Source organism: Terrapene carolina, unplaced genomic scaffold, assembly GCF_002925995.2.
Source record: "Terrapene carolina triunguis isolate 2854851 unplaced genomic scaffold, T_m_triunguis-2.0 Scaffold104, whole genome shotgun sequence".
NCBI lineage: Eukaryota > Metazoa > Chordata > Testudines > Emydidae > Terrapene > Terrapene triunguis.
This window is the reverse complement of record NW_020664455.1, coordinates 2,051,072-2,076,726: the sequence shown is the minus strand read 5'-3', so window position 1 is coordinate 2,076,726 and position 25,655 is coordinate 2,051,072. Positions and strand designations below refer to the sequence as shown.

The following is a 25,655-nucleotide window of genomic DNA, read 5'->3' as shown; positions in this document are numbered from 1 at the left end:
GCACTACACCTCCCTGCACACAGCCGCTACCCTTAGCTACACACAGCCCCTCCCTCCAGCGCTACACCTAGGTCCAGCTATCACTCTTAGCCCTTCACTTTCACTAACATAAAATGAACAGGAAATCATACATTTAAAGCAAAGTGTGTGGGGGGGGGAGGAAACAAAACTCTAGCCCTCTCAGCTGGATCCTTCATCACATACTTCATATTTCACCCTCCCCGCAATTAACATCTAGCTCCTGCCTTGGACCCAGCATGCTCTTGTTCTGAATAAGACTGCAGTCTGCGTCAGACAGCCAAACTCATGACACATGATCCCCGTCTATTTTCTATAGGGTAAAACTCTGCTAAGCACATACCGAAGCCTACGTGAGGACAACAATGGGAAACATACTAAGGCCCGGAATATTTTCATTTTGAGCACACGCTATAAAACCACGCCAGTAACACTACTATGCCAGGCAGGACTCTGTATTGCAGGTATGCAGGATTAAAAAAGTTAACACACTAATTCCATGCTCCCTCTTGGAACCATTACCACTTTCTAAGGCTTAAAACACTAATGAAGATCTATAGACTCAATCTCATGGACTCATGGACTGAATCGTTGCCTCATTTTTATTAAGCGCTGCTTGTTCTTGCCCACCCAATCATCCTTAACACACAAGAACTCACTGGCATCAGCCACTTCTTCTGTCCTATATAGAAAGGGATTCGCATATAGTGCTGCAGATTTTGATAAAATATCTGAAGAACGGGTGATTGTGAAGGGATCCGTGCAATGTGTGGAGTGTGTGTTAATTCACGTAGGGTGGTGGCTGTTTTCTTGTGAAATGTTACAAAAAGCACAGACCTTTACGAAGCCCACACAAAGCAGAACAATATCCTTGCTGCTAGAGATGGCCCAAACCAGAACCTCTAATCTGACCTGCTTCACAATTCCAGGGCTAAGGAAGCCTCAAATCCAAATCTGCCCTAATTGTTTGGAACGTAGGCTGGATCCAGCAATAGGTGGTGGTGGGGGGTCTATTTGCCATCTCTGGTTCAGGTATAGCCAAAGCCGGCCATGCTCATGAGACACTAACAAAAGAAGGAGGGAGTCTCAGGAAACCAGCTGACATTAGGCGAGTTCTATCATCTCTCATGCGAACAGAGTAATGGACTTCGGTGCCATCTAACTCACGCCTTATCCCTGATCTGGCTGCAAGGCTGAAATCCTGCCGTAGGCCAGGGCCATCCAGCTACGCCCTCTGCTGGCCAAGGTACACAACCTGGTCCCCCGCCCCTCTCTCCAGGATCGCGTTCCCTGGTAGTTCCCTAGAAATCAATTCACAGTAGGGTGACCAGATGTCCCAATTTTATAGGGACAGTCCTGATTTTTGGGTCTTTTTCTTATATAGGCTCCTATTACCCCCACCCCACTGTCCCGATTGTTCACACTTGCTGTCTGGTCACCCTACCTCACAGACACATTGCAGCTTTTCCCCCGATCAGTCCAAAATACTGCTACCCCATTCTGGGATCACCAAAGTCTTTTCAGCATTCATATAACTGCCCTCCGTGGGTCTGCCTGCCCGCCTCCCAAGGTTCACCACTGGTCAGAGTTTGTATCCCTGCCCTTCTCTGGGCCTGCTTTCTTCCCAAAGGGCTTTGTGTTGCTTCACACAGCTGCAGTTTATCGCAGCACCTTCCTACAGGCTTTCTTTCCAGCTCACTCCGAGCTGCTTTTTCTCCTCTGCAGCCTTTTCCAGTCCCTTCCCCCTTAACTGGACCTTTCCTTAACTATTCAACTTTTGCCAAAAAACAACGTCTGGAGAGCTCATGAAAATAGTCTCCCTCCAAAGACTTATGGTACCCCTTGTTTCTCTTTGGACGGGGGAAAACGGTAGGTCGCCCATGTTTGTTTGATATTTCCACCTCCAGCACCAACTAGAAATCAAAGCGTAGAGGCAGGAGAAAATGAAAAACAGAGGAAAGGGATCCAAACACTGACGCCCCTGCAATAGCATTTGGTTCCACATGAATTTAGTTGAATTGTATGGTAGCTGAATAGGGTCACCTTTCTCAAACACACACATATATGGGTCGAGGCCACTTAACCATAGCCTGGTAAGCTAATTCCCAGTGTGTGTGGTTATCTCCCTTTATGTCAATTAGTGTAATACATTCTCCCGCCCATATGTCTTAAATCCTGGGAGAAATAGATAGTACTACGTGTGTGTGTTTATAAATCAATTATACTTAGAGGAGACCTCACTGTCTAGTGGATAAGGAATAGACCTAGGGAGCAGGAGATCTGAGTTCAATTTCTGGTTCTGTCACTGACTTGTTCTGAGATGTGGTGGAATCATTTTGCCTCATCCGTACAATGGAGATGATCGTCACATTCCTTTGTGAAATATGCTGAAACCTACGGACCAAAAGTGCTACGTATTGCTAGTTATTTTAAAAAGCATGCCCTTACACAAGGAATCCAACTCACCCCATTGTGCCTAGGTAGGGTACCACACATGTACCAGATCCATCCCTTCATGTGATTGGCCAAAGGAACAGTGACGTTCCATCATGAACCCTCAACTTCCTGGCTCTTGTGAGTCCGAGGCAGGTGCAGAAACATTACATTAGTTTCATTTCTCTGTGTGTTAATTGAGTGTTAATAGGTATGCAGATAGAAACACATTACAATTAATAAGCCTAGCCAGGGAAAAAGCAAGTCCCGTAACATACCTTTTAGATGCAAGCCGTTATTAATCAGCATTTTAACGAAGCATAATTACAACAGCTTATGGCTCCCACCAGGTAAAGCAATAATGATAGGTGCAACCAAATAAACATGGAAAATAATTCCCTGTTTCTCAGAGCTAATATTAATTAAGCAGTGCTCAGAGTGATGGCTGGTTGGACAGCCCCGCACTTCTGTTCTGTAAGCCAGCTACAAATAACAGCTCTGATGAAAAACAATGATGATGCTTGTGAATTCCAAAGCAGGGGGTGTGGCGGGGGAAGAGGTGGGAGAAGGGAAAGTCACCTCCCTGGTTTCTAGGATGCAATTGTCAGATCTTGGCACAGAGATGGAGGCATTTGGTGGGCACTGGAAGCTGTCCTCCATGGTGCACAAACCATGCAAAGGCAGACTTCCCGATGCGGGGAGCGTGACACAGCTCCCTAGCACTTTGGCTGAATGGAGAATGCCCTTTGGCTCAACCAGCCCAACAATTCTCTCTGGCCCAAGACTCTTAGTGAAGTTAACATGCAGGATGCATCCTCCCAAGACATGTAAAACTAAACTGGAGAAAGGACTTGAAAACATACAGTCCTTCAGGGGACAGTCCAACTACATAGGCCAAGGAGAGCAGCAAGAAGAACTAACAGGTATTTTCTCTCTGTAATAATTCCTGTGATCGCTGCTTGTCTAGTCAGTAGAGGGGAGACTCTGCTAACTGGATAAAACTGCTCATGTCCTTATAGTGCATTTACACAGTGCTCATGGCAGAGACAGTACAATGAGTTTCTCTTCTGCTCTGATCTTTGTTCTGCAATAAATTCTCTCCACACACAGCAGCAGCATTATCTGATGCTGCTAAAGTACATGGCAATGCACCCGAGGCTATTTCTCTCGGCATTACAATTGTTTGTATGGGCACCTCCTACTGGACTCAATGAGTCATTTCAACTGCGCAGCCTTATGCGTGGGGACCGTGCTCTGATCTTATTCTATGTGGGCTCTGGGTTTACAAAAAAATAATTTGTTAAGCTGATCTCATGGTTTTTTGGGCTCCTGACTCACGATTTTTGAACCCTTGAGCGGGACAATACTGCCCACCACACAGGGGAATCTGGAGAGGAGGTACTTTTCTCTTTGTGTGGGTCTTTCAGAAGGCAACAGAGGAGAGAATTAGTATCAATAAAATAGGAGAATATGGGGGAAAACCCACAAAAATTGGAAGGGCAGCCAAGCGGAAGAGAGCAGCCTGAAACTTCCTTTAACTCATCCATTGCAATTGACTAGAATTCAAGTTGACGGTGTCCTTTAACCGTACACAGTTTTAGAACAAGAACAGTTTTAGAACACTGTAACCAGTGAAAACACTGATGAATGTCATCGCCAAGCAATCTCTTTCCAATTGATTTGTGGGGGCTGGGGAGTTTGGATCCACCGGACAGAGCTTTTATTGACTGTAGCATTACAAGCACTGTTTCTGGTCTTTCAACCTGTTCCAGAAATGGAGAGAGATTTCTTTTCTTTATGACCAGACACTGTAGCATGGTCGATCCTGCACTGAATTGAAATTCATCAAAGCCTTCTTTGTCTCAACAGAGTAATAAAAAGCCTAAACGTTATTATGCATGAAAAGGTTACAGTGAAGGGTGTCCCCCCACCACGCTCCGAAAAGGGGGAGAAAAATGTGCCTGGCCAGAAAACAGAAAGGGTTTGAAAGAAAGCTGAAGCCCTTGATATAAATCAGCTGGGTCTGAGCAATGTCTAAGGGGAGCAAAACCATGGCATGGCTATTAGAAATAAAACCCGACGATGCGATTGGAACTTATCCTGGTTTGGGGATGCCCAGACCGGAGTTCTAACTCCCATCCATCGCAGCTGAGAAGTAGCCTGTGTTTAAACTCAGTCACGTTGCACATCTGCTGTCCTTCCTCTGCCATTTTCATGCATCGAATGTGAAACACTAGTAGCCTCGATGCTGCCAAACGCTAAAGCAAGCGCTTAACTTTAATGTGTTTTACTCATGTGTTCACAGGCTTAAACAGATATGCAGGACTGGGGCTGGAGGGCTCAGCATATTACAGGATTGAGACCTCACACCAAGACCCCACTCCCCCCCGCCAAGCCACATCTCCCCACACCCAGACCCCCCCACTGAGCCCCAACCACCTTCACCTGGATCCCCTGCAAAGTCCCATTGCCCCTGCACCCGGAAACCCCCAATGAGCCTCTGTGCATCAAGATCTCCCACTGAGCTGCCCGCACCCAGATTGCCCCACACAGAAACCTCTAACCCCCACCTGGATCCCCCCACCCTTGGATCCTGCTGAGCTGAGCCTGCCCACCCACACCTGATGCACCTGGTGCAGAGGGGCAGGGCCCCGGGGTGTTTCCGGGGCAGGCCCAGCCCTGTGTCAGGGTCAGGTACAGCCTCACTGCCAAGTCCCTGTATCACAGGAGGTGGAGGCTTCAGGGTGATCTCCCACCTCAATCCAGCCAGTGGCCTGTGCTCCCCACTACCATGCTGGAGCCACATTCATTTATTGACAAATAAAATTTGCAGAATTTTAAAATATTGTGCACAGAATTTTTAATTTTTTGGCACATTTTAATTGTTTTGGCACAGAATTCCCTCAGGAGTAACATATGTATGTATCATTATTGAGCATTTCTCTAGATCACGATAGATAGATAGATAGATAGATAGATTGTTAGATAGATAGATAGATAGGGGGGAGGCACTTTACATGGGGTGAAATCCTGGCTCCACTCAATGGGAGTTTTACATTGGATTTCAGAGAGATCAGGATTTCACTCATGATTAGCCCTGCCCTGAGGAACACTTACTCCAGACACACCCACCCAACCCATTGGTTTAAATGAGATCTGGGTGCGGCCTTTAACATATGCTAAACATCAGCCCACAAAGAGAGAGAGAGAGAGGGACGGAGGGAGAGACATTTTTTTTTTCTTTTCACAAGGGATCCTCATGAAGGTGGCTGGTTTTCGGCCCCCCACAGCCTCCCCGGGGACTTTTCAAGCAATAACTATTGAAATGTTCCTGCCATTTGTCTAATGCAATTCCATGCGTCACATCCATCTTTGGAGAGCTGACTTTCATTAACACTTCAAAAATAATTTAAGGTTTGCGCTGTGAAGGTTAGAAACTTTTCACAGCTCAGAGCTAATAGCTCTGCTGTTTACATGCTATAATGTCTCCATAACCTTTTCAAACACGCCGTGGCCAGCAGCTGGGACCTGTCCCTGCTATTTTTGTTTCTGGAACGTAACCGCAGAAATGCTATGACTTTGTGCCCCTGAAACGGTCACATTTCTTCTCTTTAGGCTTTTCTTCCATTACCGCACTAACGGAAAGGGCTTCACCTTTTCAAGTGGCTCCTGATGTATTGAAATGCAGCCACGGTCGTCCTTCCCCAGGAGAAATGAAACAATCTGATTGTCTCACTAGAAACCCTGTTTCCGGGGGTGAGGGAGAAGGCTAGGCAGCCAACCCTTCCTCTCAAAAGGAACTTGGGAGAGGACGTAACATGAGGTGAACAGCTTTGCCTAGATGCGCAAGGGGAGGATTCTTGTTTCCAAGTCCCAAATGGAACAAGATCACGATTCCAGAGTATTTGACGACGTTGCAGCCGAACACGAGCTACAGCTTTTCTACTCCGTTTCATTTCTTTGTGTGTCGATTACAGACCCTTAATGGAAACAGCACAATGGATGTACGAGCAGTGCACAAACTGACAGCCGAGTGCACCAATCCACAGGAGGAAGGCAGAGTGTGGTGAAATGGACAAGACTCCCGCTCCCCGTAGCTCTCAGAAAGTAGGAATCTTGTCTGCTTCAGTACCCCACCTGCTGACACAAACAGAAGACACAGCCAGAGAGGAAGGATGCTTCAATATTTATGGATATCACTAAGGATTATATGGAACTGGCAGGGTTAATTTTAGTCTATCATCTTCAAAAGGGGTTCCTTGAAAAGTACTGGGCCAAACCTTGCTCTCAGCTGGGGGTAGTGGGGAAATGCACTATCCGAGCAGAAGCTCCCCAAATTCAATAGTGAGCAGGATGTGGCAGCAACATCAATATTATTATTACACCCTTCTGGCGCCAATGTTGGTGCACGGGGAGCAAACCAATCTCTTCCATCAGCTACTGCTTCCATCTGCTCTCGGGCACTGAGGTCAACTGTTCTGCCCTCCCTGCTAAGGGTTCTTCTTAAAGTTTCTCTTTGGCCCTTTGTTTCCTCACACCAGTTGGGTTCCACTTGACGGCCTCATGTGGAAGTGCGAAATATGACGCTCACCGGCAGTGCTGCCAAATGGTCAGGTAGAGGCGTGGCTGGTGGTTCCCCTTTCTTCTACAACTCTGACCTGTGGGGTTGGTTCCTTCTTTTGGGGCTTAGCCCTCCAGCCAGATCACACATTCTAGTCCACAGAAAGAAAAGTGCAACAACAGAGATGTCTTTTGATGCCTGTGAGGGCTTCTGGGCTTTCTCCCTAGCTCCAGGACTTGGGATCTGGACCCTTGTTTATTTAGGGCCTTCCCAGCTGGATTGCCCACCAGACTTCTATTGTTTTCCTACCTTCAGGGGCTGGTTGGGGGCCCCGGGCTCACCCTCTCCACTGGACTCCGATCCAGGGCCCAATGTTGGGCAGCTAAGTTCTGCACCTTGGGGTGCTAAATTGCTGCCTCCCTGGATCACTTCCTACCCAAGTTCCCCACTTTTGACCTTCCCAAGCAGCCACCAGTCTCCCCTCTGCAGGTCTCAGGCAACAAGAGATCCTGGGCTGTGATTTCCCCAGAGCTGAGAACAGAGGTCTGCTCCCTTCCACGGCCTGCCCCCTTTTAAACTCCACTTACAGATTGTACAGGCTTTGTAGGTGTGGCTGGTCGGGCCCGCCTGGGCTGGAGCTGCTCCTTAACCCCTTATTTTCCCATGTGGGGTTTGTATACCTCACGACAAGGAGTCTGCATGTTGGCATCCGAAGTACATGCCCCCAAATATCTGCAAGGCTTCCTTCTGGTTCTAGGTGAGATAAGCTGCTGGTTGGTAACGCCTCAGATCTCTTTGTTGGTGCTAATGCTTATCCAGTGCTCAGAATCTTTTGTAGGCACTTATTTTCAAAAGGCATCTTGTTTTCTATCTAACATTTTAATAGATCTCCAGCTCTTGCAGCCAGATATTAGCACTGATAACGTCTGAGCTGAAAATTCTCAGTTTTGTTTTGGAACTGGGTATATTTGGTTTCCATATGTTGCAGGGTTTAGTGAATGCTGTGGATACCTTTCCTATCCTTGATGTCGCTTCTTTCTTGAGGTCTCCATTGGCTAGTATGCTGCTGCCTAGGTAAATGAACTGTTCTACCTTCTTGGTGTTTTTGTCTTCGAATGAGTCTCACATCTGGTTTTCAAGGATGTTTGTTTTGATGTAGGTGATGTGGGCCCTGCTTGGCCTGCTGTTTTTGACAAGGTGTCTGTCTTTGTTTGTAGCTTTTCAGGGATGTCACTCAATAGCACAACATCAGCAGCAAAGTGTAGCTCTTCTACATACTTGCCATCTCCCCATGCTATGCCAGGGTTTGTGTTGCTAACTCACTTCTTAATTATCCAGTCTGTAGCAATGCCAAACAACAGTGGGGTTAGAATGCAGCCCTGTTTCAGGCCATTGTCCATGCTGAATCATTCTGTTGTCTCGTTATTCACCCTTACCGTGCACTTTGAATCATAGGATGTAACCTTGATGATGTTGATGACTTTAGCTGGAATTCCATAAGACTGGGGACTATTCCACCATGTATGCCGATGCAGGCAGGCAAATGCCTTTTGAAAATCAAATACACTGATTATAAGGGAGTGTGCCATTCATTCCTTGGTGTGAATATCTGATGTACACAGGATCTCTTGGACCTGAATCCAGCTTGTTCTTGCCTAAGCTTTGCAGGCACCAGGGGTGAAAGTAAGATAAAATACTTACCGGTACGGGGTCCCAGCTCCAGGCCCCTGGAAGGGATGGGGCTGGGGATCAGCCTCCCCCAGCCAGCCCATCCATGCTGCCCGGCCCACGCCGCCCGCGGCTCCAGTGGCAATTTAAAGGGTCTGAGGCTCTGGCCACTGCTGTGGTAGCAGCAGACAGGAGCTCTGGGCCCTTTTAAATCACAACTGCCCCTTTAGCCCCCTCTCCCCCTGGTCGGTGGCCCTGGTGGAGAGCATTTAAGATGGGCTATGTACAGGCCGGTACTGGCCCATTTTCATCTCTGGCAGGCACTCTCTCTTTCATTCTGTGTAGATGACATTACAGAAGATTTTCCTTACAACAGAGAATAGGTGGCTCCTCTCCAGTTGTGACAGTCAGTAAAATCACCCTTTCTGGGTATTCTGACAATTATTCTATGTTTCCACTGAGGAGGGGTCTCGTTTTCCAAGACGTCATTAAACAGCTCTGCCAGTTTCATCCGGGTGTTGCGTCAAGTACTTTTAGCATTTCTGCTGTGATTGGATCATCTCCCACCCCTTTGTTGCTCTTTGTACTTCTGACATCTCTGTTGGACCAGTGTTGATATCAAGTTGATCAGGTTCCCATGTTTAACGAAACTGGTGCTGAGGTAAGGCTGGGCCTTTTGAGGGCTTCTTTGAAATGCCGTGCCCATCTGTTATTCTGCTCTACTTCACATGCGTTTATCCATCTTTACTTTTATTGGCCCATTTCCCGAGTTTCCACACAGGATTTTAGTCACTTGGTAAATGACTCTCTGGCTTCCTATCATAGCAGCCACTTCAACTTCAGCTGCTAGGTCTTCAACATATTTCCATTTAATTTGCTTGCATCGCTTTTCATAGAATCATAGACTATCAGGGTTGGAAGGAACCTCAGGAGGTCATCTAGTCCCACCCCCGGCTCAAAGCAGGACCAATCCTCAACTAAATCCCCAAATGGCTCCCTCAAGGATTGAACTCACAACCCTGGGTTTAGCAGGCCAATGATCAAACCACTGAGCTATCCCTCCCCCCTAAGCTATCCCTCCCCCCATTTCATTGCTTTCTCTGCTTTCTCGTACTCCTCCTTTGCTTTTTCCAGTATTTCATCAGGCTTAGCACTCAGGAGTTTTCCTTTCAGAGCTTCCCCTCCCCCCCCCCGTAATATGCCATCTCTCTTGGCTTATCCAGGTCTTGCTCTGTGTTGATAGCCAATAACTGCAGCTTGAATCATATTGTTTCTGACCACTGCCCATTTTCCTTCAGGTCCAGTCAATGTCATAAGATGGTTAAACATGATGGCAAGATATGGCCCTGCAGCTGGAAGGATCGTTTCAGCCCATTTTTAATTAGTTACAGCAGTCAAACACTGTCGCAGGACCAATGACGCTTCAAAGGGAATTTCAGTACTGGAGCAAGGTGCATAATCCCTAAAAACTCATTTCGTTGATGATTCTCCTCTCTTTTGTTGGTTTGCAAATTTCCTACAAGCTGATTATGGCTTCTTGAATGTATTCCCCAGCCATCCCACCCCAATGGCTCTATGTGTGATGGGCTCTGTGCTTTCAGGCCATATCCTACAGGACAGGATGTGAAATGAAGTAGTGGCCTCAGCGCAGTTCCCAGTGGACTGATGGCCACATAAGAAAAAACACAAATACAACTGGCGTCGATTGCCACCTTTGTCATCAGCCTGGGCAGACGCCGAGGACTGACTAAGCCACGGGGACAAAACTATTCTTTGTGGTGGATCCCTCCTGATGGTGTTGAGCTACGTTAGCTGGGTGCTGTGGGAAAATGTTCATTCCTGCTGCCTATATCACGCTTGCCTTGTGGACAAATCAAAGATTTCAGTCTATCAGAGAGTCAAAGCTCCACCCTTCCACATGGATTGACATTTGTTTTTAAAAAGATCATAAAACAGCGACACTTTTTGAGCCCCTCCACTTGAGGAGAGAGAGGGGGGCCGTCGCATAACAGAGAGTTAAAGGTAAGTTACATAAAGTACAGTTCACCGCAGCTCATCTATGTTTTGCAGGCGGCTTTGCTAAATTCTGCACGAAAAGCTGCAAATTCAGCAGAAAGTGGTGAGGAAGTCAGGGTAGCAAATGAGAACAGATACAGATTGGGCTAAAGAACAGAAAACAAAGTCATCGTTAATTAAGGGCCCTAAGTGATGGGCCTTGCTGAATGAGGTCGCGGAGTATGCCCTTCCTGCTCTAGTTTTAGATTATGTAAATGACTTGGAGAGATGGCGTTTTCAGACTTCATACATTTGCCGGGGTGGCCATAAAACGGACAGGGAAAAAACAGGCCAACGATTTAGATCTACTCTAGAACTGGGTCAACATACAGGATGAGAAAATTAAAGTCAACAAATGCAAAGTAATGTTCATCTTGGTGCGATCTTTGGCCCCTCCCGCTAAGTCTAATTTATATAAATGGCTTAGAGAAGCTGACTGCAAACTGGTTAAGTCTGCTGACAACGCAAAATTGAGCAGCAGAGTGGACATAAGGAGGGGCGGGGGAGGCAAGCAAGGAAATTCTAAAGAGTCCTTTGCGTTGCCAGGTAATTTGGCTGATACACAGCAAATAATGCTTAATGTTGACAAATGGAAAAGCAATACAATTTATTTGCAAAACCGGAGGACAAAATGGGAATTGCCTTGGATTTCAGCAAGAGGAGTCTGAAATGGTCACTGGGAGCAGAACCCTTTCTCAGCCTGGCCTGCGTGGCCACACAATTCATTTTCAAATCAGGAAAAATAATCCAGGTGTTCAGAAAAACAAATGAAAAACATCAAGGTTCCTTAAAGGTGACCTGCAAAGGGGAAAAAATGGGCTTACACCTGTCTTTACTTCTTTATAGGTACCTCTACATTAGGAAAAAATGTGTTTACACAACAAGATAGCTAACACAGGTTAGCTAAAACATTGCATAGCCTAAGTGTAGGCAGGGCAAGTTATAATTTTAATTCAATGTAGCTGATCAAGGTGAACCTTGGGGGGGGGTCAACTAGGCATACTCAAAGATGGAAGAAAGGAAAGGATTTCTTTAGGGGTTTTGGTGCTGGTTTTTTAAGAGGCTTGTTTTAAACATTAGGGAATCAGGTCCCGTCTAGCCTGGCAAACCCTGGAGAACTAGGAAAATGAGGACATCACAAAAGTGAAAGTTGGGCAATAGACAAGAGAAAGGATTTTGATCAGGCTGATTACAGCTCTTAGGCTTAGTTCATCCCATGAGCAGATCTCCCCAATTTTGTGCAGGAAAGCTGCGTTGGTGGCACTGCTTCCTTTCTCCAGCCTTAAATCTCACAAAAGTGCTGCATCAGAGGGAATCCAAGTGCTACAGCAGAGTCAGCAATTCATAAAAAAATCACTGATTACTTGTTATAGACTTAATATTAATTATACAACAATATACACGCTCTGCGACACCCAATAGCATCCCCTCTTTCAAAACAGAGCAGACCAGTGATGACATCCCCAGTATTTGTAAAGTACAAGGAGGCAGAATCAACCCCTCGTTAAAGAAGTTCTTTGTATCTCAGAAAGTGACCATAGAGGGCAAAGAGGTGGGATGTCAACTTTAATTCTGGATGTTCAACCCAGATTTTTGAATGCCCACACGAGATCCTACTTCAACGGCAGCCGTCAGTTGTGAGCTACAAGTGACACACACAATAATACAAAACATAGTATAGCAGCCAAACAGGCAGCAGGAAGACATATCCGACTAATGCGGGGTTAAAGAATGAATGATGAGGACAGGTTCAAAAGGAAACTTTAATGAGAAGGGATCTCTGTAGCGTAGATGGCATCGTTAATGCTGTAGTCAAGGAGACAATCACGTCATTTTTTCCACTCAGCCCAAAGCATCATACAATGCATAAAAATGAGGGATTTAGAGGGTAAACCCCCCACTCCCCCCAAAAAACTTACAGAGACGCAAGTCTGGGACCAGATCCTCACAAAGGCTTGATCCTGAATTATTTAAGTCCATTGGGATTTTGCCACTGGCTTCAGTGGGTGTTGTACCAAGCTGAAAATGCACAGGGCACAAATCCAGGGGTGGTGCCCTTATGCTGGTGCTGCTCTGTGTATGCCTTCCCACACATACTGTGTGTTAGAGCAGCCTGAAGACTGCTCTAATTTACACCTGCTTTCAACAACCACAAAGGACTGAACAGCTTGCCTAGGATTGCATAGTTTAACTCTATCCTGACCACACACCCCTTTGTATTCACCACACCTCCCTTTCCCTGACAGCAAAAAGGATATGATGCACAAAGCTCTATTGTCAACCTTTGAATCAGACTTATACTGAGCTGACTCCTCCCTGGACGATCTAACATGCCTTTGCAGCCCAAGAACCTCAGTGCCATGGTACAAAATGGGAGCGACGCACCTGAGGATCGTTATTTTAAAAGGGTTCTACAAAGCAAAGTGGCTGAGAGTTTGAAACAACCAAAAGGATTTCGACACACCAAAGGATATTTCCTCAAATGAGCAGGAATAATAGGAGACGTCCCATCACAAAGTGATGCGCAAAAATCTGTGCATAACCCTGGGAGAAAGGAGAGAAAGGGCAGACATCATAGTAAAAAGCAGCTTATCGCCAGATCCAGAATGGACACTGTGCTGGCCAATAGACAGTGGGGACAAATCCCGAAACATGGCGTGTAGTTCTACAGTGGGTGGATCATAACTACTTCTGACAGATACCTGAGAGCTCTGTCTCTTGTTTGCACTTTGGCAACACTTGTGATGCCAGTAATGTTTCACTGAATTGAACTGACACTGAAAAATTGGAAGATGTTTGTCTATATCCCCTGATGACTGCTTTAAAAATTCTAACCACTGTGTGCAGAAACATTTTCATTACATCCAAGTCTAGCAATATCAGGGAAAAGAGTATTTGAGGGTTGGGGATGGGAAATTTAAACCGCTTCCAGCATTGAAAGACTAGACACGACATTGGTATATTGCCGAAGAGTCAGGACGTGAAACTGATCAATTCTGTTTCAATATCCAGTTAAGATGCAATTGAGAAAAAAAAATCATCATAAAAGTAAATCAGATAAAGTTATTTCTTCCAGGTGCTATTAGCAACACAGATAAAAAATAAATGGGTTTACATATATTCCAAAATCAATGTTCTTGCGATGCAGGTCAGTTTATTAGGAAAGGCTGAAATTGGTAAAGATACATTGATTTTCTGTGAATTAAATATCCTTCGGAAAAGACAACTGAAGTCATGCTCTGTCATAATGGGAAAATATTGATCTGTGTAAGTGGACATCTGGGAAAAGCACCATGACTGACAACACAGCTCTCTGTCCCTTCTCACCTGATCAATCCATTCACAGTTTGAGAGTAAAAGTTCTTTTCATGCTTAGAAATTCACTGTGCCTGGAATGAAGAGTGACTCCAAAGACTAGGACTGTTTAAATTCAGAGAGAAGAAAAATAAGAGGAGACATGATAGAGATACCTGAAATAGTGAATGACGCAGAGAAGGCAATTTTATCCTGTCTCATAATACAAGAAAGAGGGGGCATCCAATGAAATCAAAAGTCAGTACATTTAAAACTGATGAAATGAAATCTTTTCTTCACACAATACATAGTTGGCTGGCGGAATTATTTGCCACAAGATATTAATGAGGCCAAAAATGTAACAGGACTCAGAAAAGGATTAGACAATGAGAACATTTGGTGTGCCTCAGTCACAGTCCCTCTCTGCACACCTAGGGGACGTAGGGGGCAGGAGGAAAAAAACAGGTCAGGGGGTGGGGGGCTGCAGTCTCCCTGTGCAAGTGGCCGCTTGGGAGTGGATCATGCACCTGCTGTGCCAGTGTCTAAATGGCCATGGGAGGCAGGTGAAACCCCCCTTCTACCTGAGGCCCTGCCCTACTCCACCCCTTGCACCCCCCCTCGCTGTAGTCTGGAAGCCCAGACACACACACACACACACAGCCGGAGGAGCCCTGGTTGAACCACCCCGAACCTGAGCACCCACTGGACCCCCGGGCCGCTGGCTTTTAGGCACCTGCCAGACCCCCAGGCCACTGGCTTTCAGGGAGAGGAGGGACGTGGCGAGGAGACCTCCCAGGGCTGGAGATGAAGAGGGATGTGGCAGGCTGGGGAGGGGGGTGGTCTCGTGGGGGAGAGGAGGAGGGTCACAGTGAGTGGAGGGGACCTCCGGGGGTGGGGACGTGTGTGGAGTGGAGGAGAGCAGGGACCGACTCAGCAGACAGCGGCGGGCAGTGGTGTCCTTGGGGAAGAAGTGGAGCAGGGAGGGGAAGAGGTGAAGTGCAGGGGAGGCTACCATGGCCCAGGCATCTGGTGGCGGCTGTGACAGGGGAGGTTTAGCCTCCCCTGGCCTATGATACCCACCGCTCTTGGGAATGGCTCCCTTTCCCAAGTTTATCTGGCGCTGTTCTGTGAAACAGTTATTTCAATTTCCCAAAGTAATTAACAAATTGGCTTCATTCCACCTTCTGGTCACAGGGCACTGCCTCCGCTGTACATTCCTTGGAGAGGGACCATACCTTCCTATAGAGGCTCAACTCTATACAGGAGAAGGATTCAGAACACTTCTTCCCAGCACTAATTTCAAAACATGCCATGACATCTTCATGCCGTGTTGTGGTCCTGTGCCATTGTGTTCTGGAGGGGCTCTCTGTGCGGACTGTCCTGCCAGATTCCCCCTTCAGCGTGACTGCCCTGAAAGCACTGGCTGTGAAGGACATAGCAGAGCAGAAAAGTCATTTCTGCATTTGGAAATGTTGCCGTGACTAACACTGCAGGCTCTAGGCACCGCAAGAGAAAAAACGTATTGGGGGGGAATGACTCAGGCCTCATAAAACAAATGATTTCTCCAAAACACAAAACGGAGTTGGTCTCAATTTACTGTTTCTTCTGGTGTTGGGATATTTGTGTGTGTGTGTGTGTGTGTGTGTGTGTGTGTGTGTGTGTGTGTGTGTGTGTGTGTGTGTGTGTGTGTGTGTGTGTGTGTTGGGCCAAGTGATTTTCATATGAAATCAAAGAGTGATGTGTTAAGACAAAATGTTTTAAAATAATTTTCTGCCTTCTGTCATAATTCAAATTATGCAAACACAGATTCCCTTTACGCTTTCATCAGACATCATTCTAAATGTTACACATATATACATATATATACACACACACACACACAAATCTATCTCAAACATGTCTAAGGCCATTATTGTGCTAACTGAAAACCTCAAAATCCATAATGAATTTATCCTCACAACACCCCTGGGAGGCAGGGCAACGTAACTATCCCCATTGTACAGTTGGGAAACTGAGGCACGGTGACTTGCCCAAGGTCACACGGGGTGCCGTAGCAGAGCAAGGAACTGAACCCAGCTTTCCTAAGTCTCAGGCTAATGCCCTAACTCCTGGACCATTCTTCATCTCCAATACAAATGCCCCCACACACATAGCCATTGACACCCTCTTTGGTAGACTCAGCGAAGAGGCCAAGGTTTGATTAGGCATGGGGACCAAACTCCCCTCTTAACCCTAGAGGTCAGACATAAGGCACACGGACAGGACTCTTGCATTGCAACTGCCTCTGCTGCACTTTTTCTCTACCTGTCCTGTGGTTAGTGAATTTCATTCCCTCCGGTGCTCAGCCCGACGCACACTCACAATTGGCGCGAGATGACCTTCAGACATTTCCTCTCGGCTCCTCCAACTGGATGCTCAAATGGGGAGTGAGCTAATTAGCCGGCAGGCACTACAGCAGGCTTCGCTGACTCGGAGACCTGCAGTTGCAGAGGATGAATTTAATGTATTGTTTGCAGCTTCAATGTAAACGGAGGCCTGTAGGCAGCAGCCCTACCAGGTGAGCAGCAAGAGAACCTGACTTAGTAGAGGAAGGACAACCTGCTTTGCTGGAAGTTGCCTTGCATCTAAAATTCCTTTGGGTCATCAACTGAGCAACATCACTTAGTTGAGTTCCCAGCACTTTGCACTGCCCTTTTTCATCCCCGGAATACTAAAAGACCAGACGCGTGCCATTCAGGTGAAGGGGTCTGGCAGAGGGGAGATCGCGTAGGAGAAGGGCAGCAAGAGGTAAATCCCGCTGATCTCCCGACAGGTCACGCCAGTGCAGTGGGATCAGGCAGAGAAGCTACTGAATGGAAGGTCAAGGGAGGGAGAGCCTGAAGGTCAAACACATCCTGCTTGCCCCAGCTCTCTTGCTCATTTGGCCAGCATGCCTATTAAGCAGAAGAGCAAAGTGCTTTCGGTGCCGATTTCCTGGTGGGCAGCAGAGACGGGAGGCAGGCCCCGCGATAGCTCTGCGAGTGTTGAGCAGGTGCCAGCAGAAAGCTTTGGCAGCCGCAGAGCGTCGTGCTCTGGGAATTTCCGCAGCCGAAAGTGTTGGTCTCGTTGCTGCAGCTAGATGACACCAGCCCTGGTGGTGACAATGAGAAGTCCAAGGAGAAGTGAAGGTGTAAAAACAAGATGAAATCCAAGCTGCGTTACTCTGAAGGGCAGGAAGGGTTTGCTGACGTCAGGGCTGCAGCCAGTGCCGTTTCAAATGTATGCTGTGCCCAAAATGAACAGAGAGAGAGAGAGACCACAAATTCACCTGGAAGCTAGATTTCATGGCCTGAGAGCTCTGTACAGCTTGGCTTCAAATGGTACCTATCTTTTTGCCTTCAGAGCTGGAGTCTCTGTCCACTTTTGCACCAAGGGGCAGAGAGAGAACTCAGTGGTGGGCCCTGTCCTGTCAGAGCCTGATCCACACAGTGTTGCAGGAGGCACTAAACCAGGTCACAAGATGTGGTGTATTCAGAGTTCAGGGTCCAATTCAGTCAGGAACAGACAGGTACCATGGTAGACGGGGATGGGGCATAGAGTAAGAGGTTGTTTCTAGAGCTGAGAAGGGGGAAGGAGGAAAGAAGGGCGGGTGCGTAGGAGAAGAGAGATGGGATCTAATTAAACTATGCTCCTGCCTCGCAGCTTTGGCTCCAGATGAGGTGACTACAGTGGTGCAAGTAGGGTGGTACAGTCCGGTACGCCGTACCAATAAGACACAGGAGGAGCAGAACTAGGGGCAACTGGGTGGCCCCACGCCGGCAGCTCCTCCAGCATGGCTGTACCGCCTGCATCTCCTGTCCAGGGTCTGTACAATAGGTGCTGGAACTAGGGGTGCTGCTGCACCCCCTGGCTCGAAGTGGCTTCCATTCTATACAGGGTTCACAGTTTGGTTCAATAGTTCTCAGCACCCCCACTATAAAAATAGTTCCAGCATCCCTGGCCTGTACAGCAGCCCCACCGGAGGACAGGGCTGGGGGAGGAGCTGCCGTCGTGGGGCCTCCCAATGTTCTGTGGTTCACGGCTCTCCCAGGAACTGCAACGGTGAAAGGAGCAGAACCCCACACCAGCAGCTCCTCCGGCGTGGCTGTACCACCCCTAGCCTCGCCCCCCCCAGCCCTGTCCTCCGGTGGGGCCGCTGTACAGACCCCAGACAGGACTCAAAAGACGCAGCCGGGTGGAAGAGCTGGGAGCGGTATAGCCACACCAGAGGAGCTCCTTTCGCCGCTGCGGTTCCCGAGAGCCCTGCAGTTGAGAAGTCTCCAGCGCAGTGGGAGGAGGGCAGAGCCCGCCCCCCAAGTAACGTGGGATGGATCATCGGGAAGGGAGGGGGAGAGCGCGGGGCCACGTGAGGAGTCACGTGCCCCCCCCCACACACTTTAGTTGGTGCAGCATACCGGTAAGAAATGAATTCTACTTGCACACTGGGTGAATATATTTCCTCTAAAGGCTATAGGTCTGAAATTTTAAATTCAGTGGGACAAATTCATCTTGCGTGTAACTTGGATGATTTCAGTGGCATTGCACCAGGGAGGAAGTTTGTCCATTGTGCTTCTATATTATATATACGCACGTGTGTGTGCATTCATACACGCATACTTCCATACATGGATTATTCACAAGTATGCTGAGATAGGAAATTACACCCATGATTTTAATAAACTGGCAACTCCAAAGAAAAGCACCATGAGACTGCAGCCTGGCTCCAATATAATCTCCTCCTGGAAATCCCATCCAAGTTATGGTGTTCATAAGGAAAAGGTGATTCCCCATCCCAAGCTCCCTCCAAAAAAAAAAAAAAGAAGAAAAAGGGAAAGGAATCCATCAGTCCGGAGTAGAAAGTCCTGTTTCTCCAGGCTGCTCAGATAAGGAAAGAAACTTTCAAACCCTTCCTCTCGCCTGGGCCTTTAAAAACAACGTAGTTTGAATTTCTCTAAACCTGCCACTCAGTCAACCAATGGTAAATAATACAACGATCCAGGGGAAATCAAGGCTTTCTTGGGAAACGCACCACTGGTACATAACATGGATCCGGGCTCCCAACAGGCGCAGTTCTGTGTTTTTGTTTTCCCCGCAGCAGTTTCTAAAGTGAGGAGATATGGTAAATTGTATCTTGCTGCTTTCTGCTACACAGCTCAGCTTTTTCAGATGGATGGGGAGCTGATTAAATTTGCTATGGGACTGCACTGGCTTCCTCAAACACTTTCCCTCCTTGGCTCATTTTCTGTTGATGCTTCTGGTGTGGCTTGCTAGCTCCCGACAGGATTAATTTGCAGGCCCAACAGGGGAAATAAAATGCATCAGCTCCCCAGTTGCTTTCCTTTTGTCCTTGTTTGCTGTCCAGTTTGTGGGAGAGCAAATTCTCCCACCGGGTTAAGTGGCTAGCACAAGAAGCCAATTGCCCTAGAGCCCTGGAGCTAGATTCTGGCTCCTTCTCAGGCCCCTTCATGCCACTCCAGTGCCATATAAAAGCTCTAATAGGCTGGGGGAGCATTCTCCTGGCGCAGGAACAGTGTGTGACTGATGTAAGTGATACAATTCTGCTCCCTCTCCCTCTCCAGTATAAGGATGTACCAGAAGTAGGAGGCTATAAAAGCATGGGCACGAGAAGGTGTGCTCAAAGCCCTCAGCACTGGGGGGTATTCCACGCTACAGAGCAACCCAGTTAAGAATGTGGTAATTTAGAACAGCCTCCAGGGCCATTTTGGTCCCTGAAGCAGCCCAGAATGCAAAAAGCCCCAAAATGGCATAAAGACACCTCTGTCCACCCTCCCTCCCTCCTGAGCTGCATCTTCTGGACTGGGTCTCTCAGGGGACACGGCCCAGAGCCTCAGCCCTAGCACTTCCTTCTCTCAAAGCACCTTGTTTTCTCTTCACTGTTAGTCTGTTTCCAAGAGATATTTCTCACTCCAAAGTACTAATTTGCCAGCCAAGGGAATAAGATGGCCTGAAAATGTCCTTTCTTCCAGCATTCATGCCCACAGAGCTTTCCACCAGGCCTCCAGGCTCCCGAGGAAAGGATCTGTGATCTATAGTCATCCTTTTCTTTCATTATTATCATTACTACTGATCTGTATTACAATTTATAGATCCTAAGGCCACAAGGGGCCACTGTGGTTGTCTAGTCTGACCTCCTGCATAGCACAGGCCAGAGAACTACCACAAAATAATTCCTAGACTAGATCTTTGAGAAGAACCTCCAGTCGTGATTTTAAAATTGCCAGTGATGGAGAATCCACCACGACTCTTGGTAAACTGTTCCAACGGGTAATTACTCTCCCTGTTAAATATTTACGCCTTATTTCCAGTCTGAATTTGACTAGCTTCAATTTCCAGCCACTGGATCATGTTATACCTTTGTCTGCCAGATTGAAGAGCCCATTATTAAATATTTGTTCCGCATGTAGACACTTACAGACTATCATCATGTCACCCCTCAACCTTCTCTTTGTTAAGATAAATAGACTAAGCACTTTAAGTCTATCACTATAAGGCAGGTTTTCTAAGTTTTTAATCATTCCCGTGGCTCTTCTCTGAACCATCTCCAATTTACCAACATCCTTCTTGAATTGTGGACACCAGAACTGGACACAGGGTTCCAGCAGAGGTCTCACCAGTGCCAAAGACAGATGTAAAATAACCTCTCTACTCCTACTTGAGATTCCCCTGTTTATGAACCCCAGGACTGCATTAGCCCTTTTGGACATAGCATTGCATTGGGAGCTCATGTTCAGCTGATTATCCACCCCTCCCTCCAAAGCTTTTTTCAGAGTCGCTGCTTCCCAGGATAGAGTCTGCCATCCTGTAAGTATGGCCTACATTCTTTTTTCCTAGATATTGTCGGAATGCATTGCAATCCCCTTCCTGTCAGTTCTTTCTCTGCTTCCACAACATATACATTTACATTTAGCTATATTAAAACATATTTTGTTTGCTTGCACCCAGTTTACCAAGTGATCTATATTGCTCTGTTTTAGAGACCTGTCCTCTTTGAGGGGGAAGTTCTCTGACCTGTGTTATACAGGAGTTCAGACTAGCTGATCGCAATGGTCCCTTTTAGAATTAGAATCTATGAACTTGGGCAATCACTTCACTTCTCTACACTTCTATTTCCCCTTCCTCTCTTTGCCTGCCTGAGAGAGACTGCTCAGTGCCAACTCTTTGTCTCAGTGTCCTTGCCTACCCATTCTCCCCACCACCCACAGTCTTCATCTGAGATGGGTTTGGGGCAGGGGAAGAAATAGTCGGGCATGGGGGGCATCTTTTAATGGAACCCAAAATCCCTGCCTTTCACCATTCCTCTGCTGTCAACAAATATCTGTGAAACCCACTGGCAAGATGCGTCTGATCCTCCAGTGCTTGTCCCACATGGAAGACAACAACCTGCTATTGCTATCAGTTACTCCATGAGATCAAGTGGCAGAGGAACTGTGCAGTGGATCTAAAGGTCTGATGAACCATGTGAATATCAATATGGTGGAATTTCAGGGGTGGGGGTAGTTTTCTTTTTTTAAAAAACCTAAAAAATTACACAGAAAAACTATGTTAAAAGAATGTTAAGATTGCAAAATCAAACACTCCAAAGTTAGGAATTTCCAGAATTAAAGGAACCTGTGCCACCATAATTCAGACCCCTTGTGCATATGCATTATGATACAGAGTTTAATTACATGCTTACATACTATATTTTCCACAGTGAGACTTGCCCAAAATCATACAGGGAGTCTGTAGCAGAACCAGGAACTGAACTCAGCTCTCTTGAAACCCAGACTTGTGCCTTTACCACAAGTCCAAACATAAATTGTGAACCTTCTCTTATGAAGAGGGAGCTATTGTATCCCGTTGCAAACGTTGCCCATCAGGAGAAGTATGGTGTTTTGCAGGTGGCTGGGGTTATTTTAAAAAGGGTTTTCGGGTTCACCAAATTCTTCTCAAACTCCTCATCTCCTGGCAGCAGAAACCAGTAGGCTGGGATAAAGTTTACAAACACTGAACTCGAGAACTTATTATGGCAACAAATATAGCAGACATAAACTATACCCCCTTTTTGGGTCTCTCTGTCTCTTTCTCGATGTATTACAGAGACACCATGCATGTCACCCTGGCATGCTATGTTCTTTATCATCACTGAGCACCTAGGTAGGGGGTAGGTTGGAGAGAAAAATCAAAGGAAATGGTAGGGGTTTGATGAGAAAGAGGTTACTCGCCCTGTGCTGTAACTAGCTCTTCAAGAAGTGTGTCTCTGTGGGTAGTAGTAGTGGTAGTAGACGATCACAAGCTAAATCTGAGTCAACAGTGTAACACTGTTGCAAAAAAAAGTGAACATCATTCTGGGATGTATTAGCAGAAGTGTTGTAAGCAAGACATGAGAAGTAATTCTTCTGCTCTACTCCACCTGATTAGGTCTCAACTGGAGTATTGTGTCCAGTTCTGGGCACCACATTTCAGGAAAGATGGGGAGAAATTGGAGAAAGTCCAGAGAAGAGCAACAAAAATGATTAAAGGTCTAGAAAACATGACCTATGAGAGGGAGGATAGAAACAATTGGGTTTGTTTAGTCTGGAAAAGAGAAGACTGAGAGGGGACATGATAACAGTTTTCAAGTACGTAAAAGGTTGTTACAAGGAGGAGGGGAAATAATTTTTCTTCTTAACCTCTGAGGCTAGGACAAGAAGCAATGGGCTTAAATTGCAGCAAGGGAGGTTTAGGTTGAACATTAGGAAAAACTTCCTAACTGTCAGAGTGGTTAAGCACTGGAATAAATTGCCCAGGAATATTGTGGAATCTCCATCGTTGGAGATTTTAAAGAGAAGGTTAGACAAACACTGGTCAGGGATGGTCTAGATAATACTTAGTCCTGCCATGAGTGCAGGGGACTGGACTAGATGACCTCTTGAGGTCCCTTCTAGTCCTATGATTCTATGTGCCGCACATACCATCAATCGGAGATTTTCATTAGCAGTATCTGTTCAGCCCGCGCTGAACATCATGCCCCGCACCAAAGCTGTGCAGGTGAACCACCCTCAGTTTCTTCTCCACTGCCGTCTCAGAAGGAAACTCCAAAGCAGAGGAGGAGGAGAGCGGGTAGGGGAGCAACCAGAGGGGGACACATCTCGAAGAACTACAGTTACTGCAGAGGGTGAGTAACCTCTCTTTCTACTTCAAGTAGAGTTCCTATTGGTGCTCCACTTCAGGGGACTCCCAAGCAGTATCCACATCAGGAGGAGGGAGCTTTGGGGTGGAGTCCCTTACAGAGGAAAGAACTGCATTGCCAACTGCTGCATCAGCTCTGGAGGCATCGACTAAAGCCAAGTGTCTGGAGAAGTTACGTACCAAAGACCAGGTAGCAGCTCTGCAGATCTCAGCAACTGGGACATTTTAAAGTACAGCTACAGATGCAGATTGTGACCTCGCTGAGTGAGTTGACATGTCCGCATGTTGACCACAGTGTAACACATAATATGGGCAGAAATCTATTTTGATACCCTCTGGGTAGAACTAGCAGAGCTTTTTGATCCATGAACAGTTTAGGGGACTCACAAAATGGTTTAATCCTATGTAGATAGAAGGATAATACCCTCCTAACATCTAGAATATGGAGCACAGTCTCCATGCTGGACTTGTGGGTTATGAAAAGAAAACTGGCAGGTAAATTAAATTACCTGATTTAGATTAAACTCAGTAGACACTTTAGGAAGGAACCTAGGATGCAGCCATATGGAAACCTTATCCTTGTAGAAAATTGGGCAAGGAGGGTCTGCCATTAAGGCCCCAACCTCTCCAACACTGTGGGCAGAGGTAATAGCCATTACGAAGGCTGTTTTCACAGAGAAATTCAGTAAGGAGCTGGTCACCATCTGTTCAACGGAAAGCTTCATGAGACTTTTAAGAACCATGTTAAGATCCCAAAGAGTGGCAGGGACTTTCACCAGTGGAAAGAAGTTTTCCAGGCCTTTCATGAACCTTGTGCAGGGTGAATACTGCATGCAAATCTGGTTGAAAACTGCGTGTGAATTTGGTTGCCAAAAAAGATATATTGGAATTGGAAATGGTACAGACAAGGGCAACAAAAATGATTAGGGGTATGGAATGGCTTCCATATGAGGAGAGATTAATAAGACTGGGACTTTTCAGCTTGGAAAAGAGATGACTAAGGGGGGATATGATAGAGGTCTATAATTCATGACGGGTATGGAGAAAGTAAATAAGGATGTGTTATTTACTCCTTCTTATAACACAAGAACTAGGGGTCACCAAATGAAATTCATAGGCAGCAGGTAATTAAAACAAACAAAAGGAAGTATTTCTTCACATAATGCTCAGTCAACCTGTGGAACTCTTTGCCAGAGGATGTTGTGAAGGCCAAGACTAACAGGGTTCAAAAAAGAACTAGGTAAGATCATGGAGAATAGATCCATCAGTGTCTATTAGCCACGATGGGCAGGGATGCACAACCATGCTCTGAAGTGTCCCTAGCCTCTGTTTGCCAGAAGCTGGGAATGGGCAACCGGGGATGGATCACTTGATGATTACCTGTTCTGTTCATTCCCTTTGAAGCACCTGGCATTGGCCACTGTTGGAAGACAGGATACTGGGATTGATGGACTCCTGGTCTGACCCAGTATGGCCGTTCTTATGTTCTTGGGGTGAACAAAGAGGCAGAACCCCTCAGTAGTGGTATGAAGGGCTGTTAGGGCTGCCAGATGAACCTTGCGAGAACTAAGTGACAGATCAAGCAGAAGAGGGGCAGATTGCAGGAGAGTGTCCTGGACTTCATACCAGTGACTAAATCTTCTCCACTTCTGCAGGTAAGCATTTCTGGTAGATTTTTTCCTACTATTTAATATGTGTTGTATCACTACAGAACAGGACGACTCTATTCCTGAGAACCAGCCATGCCTTGAGGCAGACAATGCTCATATTGGGATGCAGCAGTTGACCAGTGTCCTGAGAGAGGAGTTGCTGAGTGACTGGGAGATTTATTAGTGGACAGAGCACTAGGTGGAACAGGTAAAGAAACCACGCTTGCCTTGACCACATCAGGGCTATTTGAATAACTCTGGTCCTGTCCTATCTGATTTTTTTCTCTGCTCTGAGAATCAAAGGCATCGGGGGAGAGCAGAAAACAGCTTCCCCATCCAAGGTATTAGAAAGGTGTCCCCCGGGGAATTGTGACCTAACCACCCCTTGAATAAAATACTGTAGATGGCATTTTTTGTTCATAGCTGTTGCAAAGAGGTCTATCTCCGGAAATCCCCAAAACTGAAAAATGCTGACCAGGACCTAGGAATTCAGCTTGTATTCATGGTCTTGGGAAAATACCTGCTGAGATCGTTGGCCATGACATTTTTGTCTGTCAGGAAGATACATTGCTGAGATTCCTACACAGTGTTTTATGCACCAGTTCCATAAACGTATCCCTTCGTGCAGGGACCGCTCTGAGCTCCAACAGGTTGATATGGAGGTTGGTTTCCTAGGGTGACCATTTGCTCTGTACTGTGAGTCATTGAGTGTGCCCCCCATCCTAACAGAGATGCAGCCGTGGTTATGGTTACCATTGGCATCAGCTGGAGAAAAGGAACCCCTGCCC

At 46.7% G+C, this 25,655-nt stretch overlaps 1 protein-coding gene across 1 annotated transcript in view; it reads right to left on the bottom strand.

Moving 5' to 3' along the window:
* The window catches only part of LOC112118973 (cytosolic carboxypeptidase 6), a 1,367,858-nt gene that overhangs the window by 73,090 nt on the left and 1,269,113 nt on the right, over positions 1 to 25,655 (bottom strand). The window lies entirely within an intron of this gene.